The sequence below is a fragment of the Pterocles gutturalis genome, unplaced genomic scaffold (genome assembly GCF_000699245.1).
Source record: "Pterocles gutturalis isolate BGI_N339 unplaced genomic scaffold, ASM69924v1 scaffold3307, whole genome shotgun sequence".
NCBI classification, from domain to species: domain Eukaryota; kingdom Metazoa; phylum Chordata; class Aves; order Pterocliformes; family Pteroclidae; genus Pterocles; species Pterocles gutturalis.
Genome location: NW_010107674.1, coordinates 2,342 through 3,757, shown reverse-complemented (window position 1 = coordinate 3,757; position 1,416 = coordinate 2,342).

Sequence of the window (1,416 nt, the reverse complement as noted above, 5' to 3'; positions counted from 1 at the left end):
TTTGGTGTGGAGGGCCGTTAACCCCCATCCGGGGCCACCCCCTGCCATGGGCGGGGACACCTCCCACCAGCCCAGGTGGCCCAAAGCCTCATCCAGCCTGGCCTTGAACCCCTCCAGGGATGAGGCATCCACAGCTTCTCTGGGCACCCTGTGCTCCCACCATCCCCAAAAAATAATAAAAAAATATTATATACATCGATAAATGGCCGTGGGGCCACGCCAGCCCTGGCAGGGGATACCCAGCTCCGGCCGGGCTGAGCCGCACCATGTCCCCCAGCTCTCTCCCCCTTCATCCTGCTCCCCGCGTTATTTTTAGGATCATTTTTTCATTGTAAACTTTCTCTGTTTCTATAAACTGCGCATCAGTCGTAATTACGGGTCCTGGCTGCTCCCGATGGTCCCCGTGATCGTTTCAGACACTAAATTAAAAGGAAATGGCAGGATATCCAACCACATCAAGTGCTCTGAAGCCTAAAATAGGTTGAAAGGAGATGCAAGGAAGATGCTATCCTTCACTTGCAAGCAGGAAAAAATAAGCTCCCGAGGTTTTCTGAAGCGGGGAGAGATTTAGGAGGTACCCCAAGCGCTGTGAAAAGCAGCCGAGCCTCTGCCAGGCTCCTGCTTCATCTCACAAGAGCTTCCTCCATCCTTCCAAGATGAATGTTGGGAGCCGCAGGACACGAGGATCGACACCGGGCACCCCCAGCCCAGCTGCCCAGAGAAGCTGTGGATGCCCCATCCCTGGAGGGGTTCAAGGCCAGGCTGGATGAGGCTTTGGGCAACCTGGGCTGGTGGGAGGTGTCCCTGCCCATGGCAGGGGGTGGCACTGGGTGGGCTGTAAGGTCCCTTCCAGCCCAAACCATCCTGGGATTCAACCAACATGGCCCTGGGGGGTCTGGCCAAGTCCTGGGGCAGCAGCAGACATGAGCAGGGAAAGGGGGGACATCAGCATCGTGGTGCTGACGGGGGCTTGGGCACACAGTGAGCCTCCCCCTCGCCTTGCTGTGACACCGTGACACCCTCCCTGCTCTGTGGTTACACCTGCGTGGAACCGTGACACTCAGCTGGTGGCTCAGCCTCGGTCGAGAAGAAATCTCAAAGCCCAGCCTAACCCCCCAGGGTTAAAAATACACCCCCCTGACAGCTCCGGTCAGCGCCCTGGAATAGCTCGGGTCAGGCTTCGAGGGAGAGGTTTATCTCCTCTCCGAGAGGCAGCGGTGGGATGGGACGGGTGGATCCATCCTCACCAAACCCAACCGGAGGTGCCCGATGGCCACCCATCGCCCTGAGGCCCCCGCTGCCCCCAGCCCCGCAGGGTGCTCTGCCTGCCCCAACCGCGACGTGTCTGTGCACCGGGGAGGTTTGTCACTTCCCCTTCCCAGGAACAAGGTGTGTCGCTGGGAGCCGCGCTCCGGC